The sequence below is a fragment of the Anomaloglossus baeobatrachus genome, unplaced genomic scaffold (genome assembly GCF_048569485.1).
Source record: "Anomaloglossus baeobatrachus isolate aAnoBae1 unplaced genomic scaffold, aAnoBae1.hap1 Scaffold_2970, whole genome shotgun sequence".
Lineage (NCBI taxonomy): Eukaryota > Metazoa > Chordata > Amphibia > Anura > Aromobatidae > Anomaloglossus > Anomaloglossus baeobatrachus.
The window spans coordinates 1-14,631 of record NW_027442408.1 but is presented as its reverse complement, the minus strand read 5'-3'; the positions used below and the strand labels follow the sequence as shown (position 1 = coordinate 14,631).

General features: G+C 50.3%; 4 non-coding genes and 2 pseudogenes across 4 annotated transcripts; all 6 read left to right on the top strand.

Annotated features, from left to right (window-relative positions):
* The first annotated feature begins 1,169 nt into the window (after positions 1–1,169).
* Positions 1,170–1,360, top strand: LOC142267832 (U2 spliceosomal RNA). Its single transcript, XR_012733650.1, has one exon. It is a non-coding gene; the product is annotated as a U2 spliceosomal RNA (small nuclear RNA).
* Positions 1,361–2,747: 1,387 nt separating this feature from the next.
* Positions 2,748–2,938, top strand: LOC142267820 (U2 spliceosomal RNA). The gene has a single exon (XR_012733639.1). It is a non-coding gene; the product is annotated as a U2 spliceosomal RNA (small nuclear RNA).
* Positions 2,939–4,325: 1,387 nt separating this feature from the next.
* On the top strand, positions 4,326–4,516 carry LOC142267808 (U2 spliceosomal RNA). The gene has a single exon (XR_012733628.1). It is a non-coding gene; the product is annotated as a U2 spliceosomal RNA (small nuclear RNA).
* A 1,387-nt stretch (positions 4,517–5,903) lies between these two features.
* Positions 5,904–5,993, top strand: LOC142267797 (U2 spliceosomal RNA; annotated as a pseudogene).
* Positions 5,994–11,433: 5,440 nt separating this feature from the next.
* On the top strand, positions 11,434–11,638 carry LOC142267788 (U2 spliceosomal RNA; annotated as a pseudogene).
* A 1,387-nt stretch (positions 11,639–13,025) lies between these two features.
* On the top strand, positions 13,026–13,216 carry LOC142267772 (U2 spliceosomal RNA). Its single transcript, XR_012733602.1, has one exon. It is a non-coding gene; the product is annotated as a U2 spliceosomal RNA (small nuclear RNA).
* The last annotated feature ends 1,415 nt before the right edge of the window (positions 13,217–14,631 follow it).

The following is a 14,631-nucleotide window of genomic DNA, read 5'->3' as shown; positions in this document are numbered from 1 at the left end:
CCCGTGCTGCAGTTCTCTGTCTTATCTAGATCATTTGCAATTGAATGGAATAGATCCCTTTTGGACAAAGTGGATTCACCTGCTGCTGCAGTGACCACAGGTGTGATAACATCTAGAATTGGCATCTGGTGCGATCTCTCCGCTTCCACTCCAAAGAAAGTTACCTGTTTATTCCTATCATGCATTGGTTTTTGGGGTTTTCTTTGAGTAATGATGATCTCTTTAGTAGTCTGTTGGCGCCCTCTCCTGGAGGAATAGTTTGCTTGCTCTTGGACATTCTAAAAGAGAGGTCATGATAGACATTGAGCTTCTGAGCTCAATTGGGGACAGTCATGGGTGATGAATGTTTGCAACCTACTGCGAAGCCTCATACCGCAATATAAGGAACGTCAAATACTAAGAAAGGGCGGCCTATGAAAGAATTACTACTTTCAATAAGTACACTTAAACGGCTAATTGGGAATAGAAAAACTGTAAAAAGCCCTCTGAGAAAGCCCCCCTCTAACCTTTGATAGTAAGCTTTTCTGTAGTCTGCCTGTTGATGTATTTTCCGTTTGAACTGTGCACAACATGAAGAGACGGAACACTGGCGGCTTGTCACAATGCCCCCCGATGACATCACAATAGCGCTGCTGCCTAGAAAACAAGCTGCGCAGAAGAAGTTGTTCTTTGGGTGGGAGGGTGGGCTAGTGGAAGGAGGGGGCAATCTCTTTTTTTCCCGGGTGGTAGGGGGATGACAGGAGAAGGGAAGCGGGTGGTGAGAAAGGTACAGAGGGCAGGGTTTGGGGGCTGGGAAGGAAAGGGAAAAGATTAGGGTTTGGGGATGATGAAAGGGCTTTCTACGGGTAAGGATGGCAAAGGGTGGCAGTGACGGAAAGTCAGGCAACCTGTCCTGTCCGTCTTTTTGTATCGTGAATTGGAAAGACTGCAAGGGGGAGGGGAGTTGCTTGCGCCCTAAAGGAGGAGTTATTCAGATTCATTGCAGTGGGCGGCGGCTGCAAAACGCACCATTCTTCTTGTTTTGGCTCTGCAAAGCAGCCTCTTCAAGGGTTGGCTTGGGTGACAAAATGTCTTGTGTAGGCGTGGGTTTGTCTCCCTCTCGCTCTCTCTCCCTAAGATGTGTCCGGCATAGGCCAGGGTGCCACTCGAGGCCCAAACCAATTCTGGTTATCGCTTCTCGGCCTTTTGGCTAAGATCAAGTGTAGTATCTGTTCTTATCAGTTTAATATCTGATACGTCCCCTATCTGGGGACCATATATTAAATGGATTTTTAGAACAGGGAGATGGAAAAAGAGCTTGCTCTGTCCACTCCACGCATTGACCTGGTATTGCAGTACCTCCAGGAACGGTGCACCCCTTCTTAACCCAGTTTCCAAAAGCAGAACTCAATTCACCTGATTCATATTAGCCCGATTTAATGAATTGGAAGAAAGCATACGTCTTCATATGCACCTCAATTTGGCCCATTCACTTTTCACACTTCCTCCTTTTGTTTTTTATCTTTCACACTTTTGACTTTCTTTATTCATCCAAATAGCAAACTCATCACCACTCAACCTGACCAACTCGGCTATGTCCCCGTGCTGCAGTTCTCTGTCTTATCTAGATCATTTGCAATTGAATGGAATAGATCCCTTTTGGACAAAGTGGATTCACCTGCTGCTGCAGTGACCACAGGTGTGATAACATCTAGAATTGGCATCTGGTGCGATCTCTCCGCTTCCACTCCAAAGAAAGTTACCTGTTTATTCCTATCATGCATTGGTTTTTGGGGTTTTCTTTGAGTAATGATGATCTCTTTAGTAGTCTGTTGGCGCCCTCTCCTGGAGGAATAGTTTGCTTGCTCTTGGACATTCTAAAAGAGAGGTCATGATAGACATTGAGCTTCTGAGCTCAATTGGGGACAGTCATGGGTGATGAATGTTTGCAACCTACTGCGAAGCCTCATACCGCAATATAAGGAACGTCAAATACTAAGAAAGGGCGGCCTATGAAAGAATTACTACTTTCAATAAGTACACTTAAACGGCTAATTGGGAATAGAAAAACTGTAAAAAGCCCTCTGAGAAAGCCCCCCTCTAACCTTTGATAGTAAGCTTTTCTGTAGTCTGCCTGTTGATGTATTTTCCGTTTGAACTGTGCACAACATGAAGAGACGGAACACTGGCGGCTTGTCACAATGCCCCCCGATGACATCACAATAGCGCTGCTGCCTAGAAAACAAGCTGCGCAGAAGAAGTTGTTCTTTGGGTGGGAGGGTGGGCTAGTGGAAGGAGGGGGCAATCTCTTTTTTTCCCGGGTGGTAGGGGGATGACAGGAGAAGGGAAGCGGGTGGTGAGAAAGGTACAGAGGGCAGGGTTTGGGGGCTGGGAAGGAAAGGGAAAAGATTAGGGTTTGGGGATGATGAAAGGGCTTTCTACGGGTAAGGATGGCAAAGGGTGGCAGTGACGGAAAGTCAGGCAACCTGTCCTGTCCGTCTTTTTGTATCGTGAATTGGAAAGACTGCAAGGGGGAGGGGAGTTGCTTGCGCCCTAAAGGAGGAGTTATTCAGATTCATTGCAGTGGGCGGCGGCTGCAAAACGCACCATTCTTCTTGTTTTGGCTCTGCAAAGCAGCCTTTTCAAGGGTTGGCTTGGGTGACAAAATGTCTTGTGTAGGCGTGGGTTTGTCTCCCTCTCGCTCTCTCTCCCTAAGATGTGTCCGGCATAGGCCAGGGTGCCACTCGAGGCCCAAACCAATTCTGGTTATCGCTTCTCGGCCTTTTGGCTAAGATCAAGTGTAGTATCTGTTCTTATCAGTTTAATATCTGATACGTCCCCTATCTGGGGACCATATATTAAATGGATTTTTAGAACAGGGAGATGGAAAAAGAGCTTGCTCTGTCCACTCCACGCATTGACCTGGTATTGCAGTACCTCCAGGAACGGTGCACCCCTTCTTAACCCAGTTTCCAAAAGCAGAACTCAATTCACCTGATTCATATTAGCCCGATTTAATGAATTGGAAGAAAGCATACGTCTTCATATGCACCTCAATTTGGCCCATTCACTTTTCACACTTCCTCCTTTTGTTTTTTATCTTTCACACTTTTGACTTTCTTTATTCATCCAAATAGCAAACTCATCACCACTCAACCTGACCAACTCGGCTATGTCCCCGTGCTGCAGTTCTCTGTCTTATCTAGATCATTTGCAATTGAATGGAATAGATCCCTTTTGGACAAAGTGGATTCACCTGCTGCTGCAGTGACCACAGGTGTGATAACATCTAGAATTGGCATCTGGTGCGATCTCTCCGCTTCCACTCCAAAGAAAGTTACCTGTTTATTCCTATCATGCATTGGTTTTTGGGGTTTTCTTTGAGTAATGATGATCTCTTTAGTAGTCTGTTGGCGCCCTCTCCTGGAGGAATAGTTTGCTTGCTCTTGGACATTCTAAAAGAGAGGTCATGATAGACATTGAGCTTCTGAGCTCAATTGGGGACAGTCATGGGTGATGAATGTTTGCAACCTACTGCGAAGCCTCATACCGCAATATAAGGAACGTCAAATACTAAGAAAGGGCGGCCTATGAAAGAATTACTACTTTCAATAAGTACACTTAAACGGCTAATTGGGAATAGAAAAACTGTAAAAAGCCCTCTGAGAAAGCCCCCCTCTAACCTTTGATAGTAAGCTTTTCTGTAGTCTGCCTGTTGATGTATTTTCCGTTTGAACTGTGCACAACATGAAGAGACGGAACACTGGCGGCTTGTCACAATGCCCCCCGATGACATCACAATAGCGCTGCTGCCTAGAAAACAAGCTGCGCAGAAGAAGTTGTTCTTTGGGTGGGAGGGTGGGCTAGTGGAAGGAGGGGGCAATCTCTTTTTTTCCCGGGTGGTAGGGGGATGACAGGAGAAGGGAAGCGGGTGGTGAGAAAGGTACAGAGGGCAGGGTTTGGGGGCTGGGAAGGAAAGGGAAAAGATTAGGGTTTGGGGATGATGAAAGGGCTTTCTACGGGTAAGGATGGCAAAGGGTGGCAGTGACGGAAAGTCAGGCAACCTGTCCTGTCCGTCTTTTTGTATCGTGAATTGGAAAGACTGCAAGGGGGAGGGGAGTTGCTTGCGCCCTAAAGGAGGAGTTATTCAGATTCATTGCAGTGGGCGGCGGCTGCAAAACGCACCATTCTTCTTGTTTTGGCTCTGCAAAGCAGCCTTTTCAAGGGTTGGCTTGGGTGACAAAATGTCTTGTGTAGGCGTGGGTTTGTCTCCCTCTCGCTCTCTCTCCCTAAGATGTGTCCGGCATAGGCCAGGGTGCCACTCGAGGCCCAAACCAATTCTGGTTATCGCTTCTCGGCCTTTTGGCTAAGATCAAGTGTAGTATCTGTTCTTATCAGTTTAATATCTGATACGTCCCCTATCTGGGGACCATATATTAAATGGATTTTTAGAACAGGGAGATGGAAAAAGAGCTTGCTCTGTCCACTCCACGCATTGACCTGGTATTGCAGTACCTCCAGGAACGGTGCACCCCTTCTTAACCCAGTTTCCAAAAGCAGAACTCAATTCACCTGATTCATATTAGCCCGATTTAATGAATTGGAAGAAAGCATACGTCTTCATATGCACCTCAATTTGGCCCATTCACTTTTCACACTTCCTCCTTTTGTTTTTTATCTTTCACACTTTTGACTTTCTTTATTCATCCAAATAGCAAACTCATCACCACTCAACCTGACCAACTCGGCTATGTCCCCGTGCTGCAGTTCTCTGTCTTATCTAGATCATTTGCAATTGAATGGAATAGATCCCTTTTGGACAAAGTGGATTCACCTGCTGCTGCAGTGACCACAGGTGTGATAACATCTAGAATTGGCATCTGGTGCGATCTCTCCGCTTCCACTCCAAAGAAAGTTACCTGTTTATTCCTATCATGCATTGGTTTTTGGGGTTTTCTTTGAGTAATGATGATCTCTTTAGTAGTCTGTTGGCGCCCTCTCCTGGAGGAATAGTTTGCTTGCTCTTGGACATTCTAAAAGAGAGGTCATGATAGACATTGAGCTTCTGAGCTCAATTGGGGACAGTCATGGGTGATGAATGTTTGCAACCTACTGCGAAGCCTCATACCGCAATATAAGGAACGTCAAATACTAAGAAAGGGCGGCCTATGAAAGAATTACTACTTTCAATAAGTACACTTAAACGGCTAATTGGGAATAGAAAAACTGTAAAAAGCCCTCTGAGAAAGCCCCCCTCTAACCTTTGATAGTAAGCTTTTCTGTAGTCTGCCTGTTGATGTATTTTCCGTTTGAACTGTGCACAACATGAAGAGACGGAACACTGGCGGCTTGTCACAATGCCCCCCGATGACATCACAATAGCGCTGCTGCCTAGAAAACAAGCTGCGCAGAAGAAGTTGTTCTTTGGGTGGGAGGGTGGGCTAGTGGAAGGAGGGGGCAATCTCTTTTTTTCCCGGGTGGTAGGGGGATGACAGGAGAAGGGAAGCGGGTGGTGAGAAAGGTACAGAGGGCAGGGTTTGGGGGCTGGGAAGGAAAGGGAAAAGATTAGGGTTTGGGGATGATGAAAGGGCTTTCTACGGGTAAGGATGGCAAAGGGTGGCAGTGACGGAAAGTCAGGCAACCTGTCCTGTCCGTCTTTTTGTATCGTGAATTGGAAAGACTGCAAGGGGGAGGGGAGTTGCTTGCGCCCTAAAGGAGGAGTTATTCAGATTCATTGCAGTGGGCGGCGGCTGCAAAACGCACCATTCTTCTTGTTTTGGCTCTGCAAAGCAGCCTTTTCAAGGGTTGGCTTGGGTGACAAAATGTCTTGTGTAGGCGTGGGTTTGTCTCCCTCTCGCTCTCTCTCCCTAAGATGTGTCCGGCATAGGCCAGGGTGCCACTCGAGGCCCAAACCAATTCTGGTTATCGCTTCTCGGCCTTTTGGCTAAGATCAAGTGTAGTATCTGTTCTTATCAGAACAAACTGAGCTAGCTACACTTGACGAGATACGATCAGGGAGACGAGCTCCGAAGCCCAGCCGAGACCGGAAGAGGGAGATCGGACGGAAGAAGAGCTTGGCAGAAAGAAGCAAGAAGACGAAGGCTCGGAGAAGACTTGGGGAGACCAGAGGAACTTCGAGGAGGAACACAGCGGGAGAAGACACCCGGAGAAGAATCCAAGATCCAGCTCCGGGAACTCAAGCAGGAACCAGCCATGGCAAGCAAGCCAGAGAAGGCAGCCAAGAAGGCTCAGGACCCAGGGACCTCCAGGAAGGCTCATCCAGAGGCTTCTTCGGCCCAAGAGGCCCCTACCTCCGACGCCAGCCAGCCGGAGGGAGCCCGGACGCCGCCGGAAAAGGCTCCAACCCTGGAGCCTTGGATGCGGCAGACGGTCGCCCTGAAGCTAAAGGCGGTGGATGGTAGGTTGCCGGACATGTCCAGCGACGTGTTCTGCAAGAAGATGATTCTGGATCAGGGCTTCTCCAGGGCGGAAACCCTGAGTGTCCAGACCTTCATGACTGGCATTTTTCTGGTAACCTTTGCCACGGTGAATGCCTGCAGGAGATACTGGGAGGCGATGAACGCAGCGATGCCGGACTCCCCTTTTCATTCTTTTTTAGGATCCTGTCCTATACAGAGGGATGAGAAGAGGATCACGGTCTCCATGCGGAACCCGCACACCCCAGGAAGAGACATCTCCACGTTCCTGGGACGTCTCTGCACAGTGGTGAGGGAGCCATCCCACATCCTTAACGGCAACGGATTCTGGACGGGTAAGTGGTCAGCAACCGTTCGACTCTACAGGGAACCAGCATCCGAGGATGGTCTCCAGCACCTGCCCCCGACATTCTCTCTGGGAAACTCCTTTGGTCTCATCTACTACCCGGACATGCCACACAACTGCAGGAAATGTGGCGGGAAAGGGCATTCGATGAAGACCTGCAAGGAGGACGCCTGCAGGGTTTGCCGGGTGACGGGACACAGCTCCAAGGACTGCCCAAAGAAGAAGACTTGCAACCTATGTGGACAGGCGGACCACCTTTACAAGGACTGCCCACAGCGGGAGAAATCCTGGGCAAGGGTTGCCGCGGTGACCCAGTATCGGGTAGTCACAGCTTCGTCGACCAAGGCAGCTACGACCAAGGCCACAGAGGCCAAGGACAAGGCGGCCAAGAACCCGGCGACCGTGGCTCCAGCCGATGCCCCAGCAGCCACGGAGTCCAGGAAAAAGGGTAAGAAAACTGTTGCCCCCTCCCTGGTCCCCCCCCCTGTCACCCCTGTCCAAACCCCTCCCCCCCCGGCCAACCCTACTGAGGATTCCACTACCTCCACCTCATTTCCCTACTCCTCAGTTGGTCTCCTCACCCCCCCCCCAAAGCCCACTCTCCCTCCCCAGACCATGAGAGCAGAGGACCTCAGCACTCTTGCACTTTTCACCGAGGAGGATTTTCCAGCTCTTGTCTCCTCAGGTACAGGCCAAAGGAAAAGGAAGGTGGAAGATAGTCCTGTCGCAGAACCTTCCAAGCTGTTCATTGTGGATCCCAATCCACCCCAGGAAGAGGAGGATGGCCTCCTCCCAGAACCGGACGTGTTGGAGCAGATGGTGGAGTCCCTTGTGGCCGAAGAAGAAATGGAGGAGTCGGAAGCCACTGAGGCACCATCCCTGCTCGATCAGCTAGAAGAAGAGGGTCTGCTGGAGATACCCTTACCAGCAGGTGCCAAAGAGGAAGAACCGCCCGACCGGAGTGGTAACTAAGGCACACCGCCTGCGCTAACTTTCTCTTTCCTCCAATGACTGCTAACATTAACATCTTTTCCATTAATGTTAGGAGCATCAGAGGCAAGTTCCGACGTCAGACAATTTTTGCGTTCCTTAACACTCAGTCTAGTGATGTATTTTTCCTGCAGGAATGCTCCCTTCCCTCCTCTAGGTCCTTCAACCATCTGGCCAGGGAGTGGACCCATGGCCCATCCTACTGGTCCGGCGGAGGCGACTGTAGGTCCGCGGGGGTCGCCGTGCTGATCAGGGGAAGCGCCTTCACATTGGACTCTGTTCAGGAAATCGTCTGCGGCAGGTTACTGCTCGTGGATGGCACCTGGGCGGGAGAACCTGTCAGGTTCATCAATGTGTATGCTTCTCCTGTGAAGAGCGATCGACTGGAGCTCCTCCAAGCCCTGCGCCCTCAGCTCGCTACCGCCAGGACGGTAGTGATGGCCGGGGATTTCAACTGCCCGATTGAGGAGGATGGACGCAGTTCTGGAACGGCTGCCAAGTTGGACGTCACATCCAAACTGCTCATTGAGATGGTGACCGAAGCCTCTCTTGTGGACGTTGTTGGCTCCATCGGACACGGATCCGTGAACTATTCATGGTGCCGATCCGATGGCTCGCTGCGTTCCAGGATTGACTTTGTGTTTACCTCTCGGGCGGTTGGGCGGAGTGGGCACTCGATGGTCCCCTGCTTCTTCTCTGACCACAGAGCCATTCACTTTCAAGGTGTGCTGGGCCATGGCTTCCCCATTGGCCCGGGCTCCTGGAAGCTGAACTGCTCTCTGCTGGAAAAGGGTGAGATTCTGGAGGAGCTTAGAGCTGCCTACTCCACGTGGCGGGCCTACAAGGCGGGCTTCCAGTCTGTTTCTGACTGGTGGGAATACGTTAAACTCGAGTTCCGTTTCTTCTTTCAGGCAAAGAGTCAACAACAGGCGGGTCTGAAGAGGAGGGACTTCAGGAGACTCCAGCGTGAGCTGCGTTCCCTGCAGGACCTTCTTCGATGCGGCTGGGACGTGAGAGAGGAGCTGGAGGAGACTAAGAGGAGCCTGAAAAGGCACTTCGAGGAGGAGTCCGAGCGAATTGTCTTCCGTTCCAAAGTGGAGAACCTGGAGAAGGGTGAGAAATGTAACTCGTTCTTTTTCAGGAAACTCCACGCCGGTCACACGCCCATGAATGAACTACGAGACGAGAGTGGAAGCATGCGACGCGGGAAAGAGAACGTGATGAAGGTCGTCAGCGACTTCTACAGCGAACTCTACGCCCGCAAGGCTACTGACCACGAGGCCGCCGATAAGTTCCTGTCAGGTATCACTAACCATCTTGACCCTGCAGACGCGGCGGCCATGGATGTTCCTCTGACGGTGGACGAGCTGCTCTCGGCCGCCAAATCCTTTAGTTCTGGCAGGACACCGGGCAGTGACGGCCTCCCAGCAGAGCTCTATGTAGCGCTGGGAGACCTAATCTGTCCGGACCTGTTAGGGCTGTATGAGGAGATGGTGGTGGAGGGCAGAATGCCTCCATCTCTGAGGGAAGGAATGGTCACGATCCTGTACAAGCGTAAAGGAGAGAGGTGCGACCTGAAGAATTGGCGTCCCATCACCCTTCTGAACGTCGACTACAAGATCCTGGCCAAGACGATGGCAACGAGATTGAAGACTGTTATCGGACGGATCATCCACCCGGATCAGACCTGCGGCATCCCCGGACGTCGCATCGCAGACAGCCTGGCTCTCATGCGGGACACGGTCGAGTACATCAAAGCCCGCCGGGTGCACGCAGCCCTGATCTCGTTGGATCAGGAAAAGGCCTTCGACCGTGTTTCCCATGAGTTCCTGGGCAAAGCTCTGCACAGGTTAGGTTTGGGTAACATGTTTTGCTTGTATGTCCAACTAATGTATTTTGATATTCACAGCTCGGTGTTGGTAAACGGCTGGAAGACTGACCCCTTCCCGGTCCTCTCAGGGGTCAGACAAGGCTGTCCTCTGTCACCTCTTCTTTTTGTTTGTGTTATAGAACTCTTTGCAGAGGCTATCCGGCGGAATGGAGAGATCAGAGGGATCACCGCACCAGGACCAGAACGCTTCGAGGTCAAGTGCTCGCTCTACATGGACGACGTGACCGTCTTCTGCGCGGACCGGCGCTCAGTCGACACCCTCGTCCAGACCTGTGAGACCTTCGGACGGGCTTCGGGAGCCAAAGTCAACTGCGGGAAGTCGGAAGCCATGCTCTTCGGGGACTGGCAGCCGGCCTCTTCCGCCCCCTTCCCTTTCAGCATCCAGCCGGATTTCATCAAGGTTCTTGGAGTCTGGTTCGGGAAGGAAGGAGCAGCCCTCAAGTCCTGGGAGGAACGCTTGACCAAGATCACCCAACGGATCGGTCTGTGGAGCCTCAGACGCCTCACCTGTGAGGGCAAAGCACTGGTCCTGCGTAACGAGGTACTGCCCGTGCTGCAGTACACGGCCCAGGCCTGGCCCCCCCTTGCCACCGTGTGCAGGGCCATTACCAGGACGGTGTTTCGTTTTGTCTGGGGATCCAAGATGGACAGAGTAAAGCGGAGCATCATGTACAAGGATCCTCGCAAGGGTGGGAAGGGCGTACCCGATATCCCCACCCTCCTGCGATCCTCCTTCGTATGTGACTGCGTTCGCCGAACTCTGCGAGTCAAGAGAGGTTCCGCGGGTGGGTCCATGTCTCGCTTCTTCCTGCTCCCCCTTTGGAGACGGTTAGGCTGGGACAAGTGGGACAGCTCCTTCCCCTACAACTGGACGGCGCCATGGTTCTACGGAGACGTGGTTCGGTTTGTGAGGGAACACCAACTGGAGGGACTCAAGCCTGATTTGTGGAAGCCAAAGACTATCCACAAACTCATCAGAGCCAAGGACGAAATGGAGAACATTCCAGGACTTCATCACGACACACTGGAGACTGTTTGGACAAACGTGTCATCGGCTGGATTGACCAACGGGCACAAGGACTTGTCATGGATGGCGATACAGGGCGGACTGCCCGTCCGGTCATTCATGCACGCCCGGAACCTGTGCAAAACCCGGTACTGCCCAAGGTGCCCCTTCGTGGAGGAAACATCGCTGCACGCCTTTTGGGACTGCCGTTTCGCACAGCGCCTGTTGGTTGCCCTGGAGGATGACCTGAGGAACTCCGTCCCCAGAGGGAGCCTATCGTACCATTCCGTACTTTATGGACTCTTCCCTGGGACTCACACCGTTGGAGCCATCCAGGAGGCTTGGCGCCTTATGAACTGCTTTAAGGACGCTATTTGGGTCGCCAGGAACCGGCTCATCTTGAAGAGGGAGAGGATGTCTATCCAGGATTGCCGCAGGCTGATCCACAGCCTGCTCAGAGACTATTCCATCATGGACAGTCCGGACGACAGCGCCGAGGAGGAGGTTTAGACCTCTTCCATGCCCCCTCCCTCCTTTTCCCGTTATGTGCGTCTTTCAATAAAGCTTCGGGCCTGTGATTTCCCCACCCTATCCCCCTTTTCCCCTACCCCCATCCCCCAATCGCCGGTTCGTCGTTATTTATTGTCTAACTTTTTCTTTCAGCTTGAGTGTTATGGATAAGCATAGGAGCGTGATGTATAGTTTAGTGCGTCGTACTCTATGGCTATGTAAGAAGGATTGTATATTTCTGTGTGTACGGGGCTGCGGCACCGTACACGGTTTGTTACCTTTTTGTGAGTAGTGCATGATAATAAAGATGCTGTTAAATCAAAAAATCTGTTCTTATCAGTTTAATATCTGATACGTCCCCTATCTGGGGACCATATATTAAATGGATTTTTAGAACAGGGAGATGGAAAAAGAGCTTGCTCTGTCCACTCCACGCATTGACCTGGTATTGCAGTACCTCCAGGAACGGTGCACCCCTTCTTAACCCAGTTTCCAAAAGCAGAACTCAATTCACCTGATTCATATTAGCCCGATTTAATGAATTGGAAGAAAGCATACGTCTTCATATGCACCTCAATTTGGCCCATTCACTTTTCACACTTCCTCCTTTTGTTTTTTATCTTTCACACTTTTGACTTTCTTTATTCATCCAAATAGCAAACTCATCACCACTCAACCTGACCAACTCGGCTATGTCCCCGTGCTGCAGTTCTCTGTCTTATCTAGATCATTTGCAATTGAATGGAATAGATCCCTTTTGGACAAAGTGGATTCACCTGCTGCTGCAGTGACCACAGGTGTGATAACATCTAGAATTGGCATCTGGTGCGATCTCTCCGCTTCCACTCCAAAGAAAGTTACCTGTTTATTCCTATCATGCATTGGTTTTTGGGGTTTTCTTTGAGTAATGATGATCTCTTTAGTAGTCTGTTGGCGCCCTCTCCTGGAGGAATAGTTTGCTTGCTCTTGGACATTCTAAAAGAGAGGTCATGATAGACATTGAGCTTCTGAGCTCAATTGGGGACAGTCATGGGTGATGAATGTTTGCAACCTACTGCGAAGCCTCATACCGCAATATAAGGAACGTCAAATACTAAGAAAGGGCGGCCTATGAAAGAATTACTACTTTCAATAAGTACACTTAAACGGCTAATTGGGAATAGAAAAACTGTAAAAAGCCCTCTGAGAAAGCCCCCCTCTAACCTTTGATAGTAAGCTTTTCTGTAGTCTGCCTGTTGATGTATTTTCCGTTTGAACTGTGCACAACATGAAGAGACGGAACACTGGCGGCTTGTCACAATGCCCCCCGATGACATCACAATAGCGCTGCTGCCTAGAAAACAAGCTGCGCAGAAGAAGTTGTTCTTTGGGTGGGAGGGTGGGCTAGTGGAAGGAGGGGGCAATCTCTTTTTTTCCCGGGTGGTAGGGGGATGACAGGAGAAGGGAAGCGGGTGGTGAGAAAGGTACAGAGGGCAGGGTTTGGGGGCTGGGAAGGAAAGGGAAAAGATTAGGGTTTGGGGATGATGAAAGGGCTTTCTACGGGTAAGGATGGCAAAGGGTGGCAGTGACGGAAAGTCAGGCAACCTGTCCTGTCCGTCTTTTTGTATCGTGAATTGGAAAGACTGCAAGGGGGAGGGGAGTTGCTTGCGCCCTAAAGGAGGAGTTATTCAGATTCATTGCAGTGGGCGGCGGCTGCAAAACGCACCATTCTTCTTGTTTTGGCTCTGCAAAGCAGCCTTTTCAAGGGTTGGCTTGGGTGACAAAATGTCTTGTGTAGGCGTGGGTTTGTCTCCCTCTCGCTCTCTCTCCCTAAGATGTGTCCGGCATAGGCCAGGGTGCCACTCGAGGCCCAAACCAATTCTGGTTATCGCTTCTCGGCCTTTTGGCTAAGATCAAGTGTAGTATCTGTTCTTATCAGTTTAATATCTGATACGTCCCCTATCTGGGGACCATATATTAAATGGATTTTTAGAACAGGGAGATGGAAAAAGAGCTTGCTCTGTCCACTCCACGCATTGACCTGGTATTGCAGTACCTCCAGGAACGGTGCACCCCTTCTTAACCCAGTTTCCAAAAGCAGAACTCAATTCACCTGATTCATATTAGCCCGATTTAATGAATTGGAAGAAAGCATACGTCTTCATATGCACCTCAATTTGGCCCATTCACTTTTCACACTTCCTCCTTTTGTTTTTTATCTTTCACACTTTTGACTTTCTTTATTCATCCAAATAGCAAACTCATCACCACTCAACCTGACCAACTCGGCTATGTCCCCGTGCTGCAGTTCTCTGTCTTATCTAGATCATTTGCAATTGAATGGAATAGATCCCTTTTGGACAAAGTGGATTCACCTGCTGCTGCAGTGACCACAGGTGTGATAACATCTAGAATTGGCATCTGGTGCGATCTCTCCGCTTCCACTCCAAAGAAAGTTACCTGTTTATTCCTATCATGCATTGGTTTTTGGGGTTTTCTTTGAGTAATGATGATCTCTTTAGTAGTCTGTTGGCGCCCTCTCCTGGAGGAATAGTTTGCTTGCTCTTGGACATTCTAAAAGAGAGGTCATGATAGACATTGAGCTTCTGAGCTCAATTGGGGACAGTCATGGGTGATGAATGTTTGCAACCTACTGCGAAGCCTCATACCGCAATATAAGGAACGTCAAATACTAAGAAAGGGCGGCCTATGAAAGAATTACTACTTTCAATAAGTACACTTAAACGGCTAATTGGGAATAGAAAAACTGTAAAAAGCCCTCTGAGAAAGCCCCCCTCTAACCTTTGATAGTAAGCTTTTCTGTAGTCTGCCTGTTGATGTATTTTCCGTTTGAACTGTGCACAACATGAAGAGACGGAACACTGGCGGCTTGTCACAATGCCCCCCGATGACATCACAATAGCGCTGCTGCCTAGAAAACAAGCTGCGCAGAAGAAGTTGTTCTTTGGGTGGGAGGGTGGGCTAGTGGAAGGAGGGGGCAATCTCTTTTTTTCCCGGGTGGTAGGGGGATGACAGGAGAAGGGAAGCGGGTGGTGAGAAAGGTACAGAGGGCAGGGTTTGGGGGCTGGGAAGGAAAGGGAAAAGATTAGGGTTTGGGGATGATGAAAGGGCTTTCTACGGGTAAGGATGGCAAAGGGTGGCAGTGACGGAAAGTCAGGCAACCTGTCCTGTCCGTCTTTTTGTATCGTGAATTGGAAAGACTGCAAGGGGGAGGGGAGTTGCTTGCGCCCTAAAGGAGGAGTTATTCAGATTCATTGCAGTGGGCGGCGGCTGCAAAACGCACCATTCTTCTTGTTTTGGCTCTGCAAAGCAGCCTTTTCAAGGGTTGGCTTGGGTGACAAAATGTCTTGTGTAGGCGTGGGTTTGTCTCCCTCTCGCTCTCTCTCCCTAAGATGTGTCCGGCATAGGCCAGGGTGCCACTCGAGGCCCAAACCAATTCTGGTTATCGCTTCTCGGCCTTTTGGCTAAGATC